The sequence below is a fragment of the Chrysochloris asiatica genome, unplaced genomic scaffold (genome assembly GCF_000296735.1).
Source record: "Chrysochloris asiatica unplaced genomic scaffold, ChrAsi1.0 scaffold00309, whole genome shotgun sequence".
NCBI lineage: Eukaryota > Metazoa > Chordata > Mammalia > Afrosoricida > Chrysochloridae > Chrysochloris > Chrysochloris asiatica.
Window position 1 is genome coordinate 2,799,616 of NW_006408827.1, and position 1,721 is coordinate 2,801,336.

Genomic DNA, 1,721 nt, shown 5'->3' on the forward strand with positions numbered 1-1,721 from the left:
ATTACCCAAGAAGAGACAGCAATTGTGGTCATATAGTCATGTTACAATCACAGCCTATAAAACCCCACATCCAAGCAAGAACAAGTTCCAGCTGCCATGCACCAGGTAGGCAGCTAAAACCTGTGAAAGTAACTCTGATTGAGTAATATAAAGAATGAAAAGGGAAGCCAATCAGAAAGCATAATAAGACATCAACATACATTCATCTAATTATTAAGTTCTCAGTTAATTATTAAAGATGACCAAGAAATAGATGACCATATGAGCACATGTCCAGAAACAAGATAAAGTGACTGAGGCAAATAACTTGGAGGTAGACCTAGACTTCACATTGGAAAAAGGGCAGACTTTGGAAATGTGTGAGAAGGAATTCAGAAAAATTATGTATGAAATGTATCAAAAAAATAAAAAATAAAAAAAAATGTATCAAAACACTTTACAGAGGGTTTGATAAAAATAAGAAAGAAGTCAGAAATGCACTATAAGAACAATCAAGTAAGGTAGATACAGCATTGGAAACAATTAAAAATCTACAAAAAGATGTCCAAACTATTAATAATAGAATATTAGAAATGGACAATACTCAGAAAGGGAAAAGGAGTAGAATTGAGAAGATGGAAGCCAGAACTAGTGATATGGAAGACAAATCTCTCAATACTACTAAGATAGACAAGAAAACAGAAAAAAAAGAATTAAAAAATATGAAGAAGATCTAAGATTCATATTGGAAAATATGAAGATGAATAACTTAAGAATTATTGATATTCAGGGCCAAGAAGAATCACACAAATCCACAGAGAAGATAGTTGAAGAGCTTCTGGAAGAAAATTTCCCTAATATCATGAAAAGCAAAAATATAAGCATTCAAAAAGCTCAATGAACCCTAGGAAAGATAGACTCCAAAAGAAAATTACCAAGACACAAAATAATCAAACTCTCCAAAATTAAAGACAAAGAGAGAATCCTGAAAGCAGCTAGGTAAAAGAGAAGTGTTACATACAAAGGCAAGCCAATGAGATTAAGCTCAGATCTCTCAGCAGAAACCATGCTGAAGGCCAGACAGCAAGGGGGTGGGGGAGCACACACACAAAGAAAAACAAACAAACAAACAAACAAAAAACTGCCAACCAAGAATTTTCTACCCAACAAAGCTGTCAATAAAATGCAGTGGTGTAATCAAAACATTCCAAGATAAACAGAAGTTAAGGGATTTTGCCAAAGCCAAATCTGCATGGCAAACTCCCTAAAGGGAGTTCTGTGGACTGAGAACCAACAAGTACAGATAACAACCAATGATTGACATATGTGGTAGCACTTCCCAAAACTATATAGACATAAGGAAGAGTCAAGAACAGAACAAAACTATAAGAACAAACTCAGAGAATCTGGGAGGTCAGTCTATGATCAAAACAATTACAACATAAAAGAAGGTAAACATGTAGGAACAGAGATCCTGGGGATGGGGAGAAGGTCAGGCAGATTACAGGATAAAATAGACTGCACTAAATGGAGAGAAAAGTTAAGGCAACCTCATAGAAAATTAACACTTCACAACATACCAAGAAAATGAAAATCCAAGAAGAATGTGGAAACATTAAAACTATGAGGAAACTCACAAGAAAGAACACAAAAAGCAAAGAACTCAACAAAGGAAGACATACAGAACAAAAGAAAGCAGTAACACCATGCAGAACAAACAAACATAATGGCAGCAATTAATC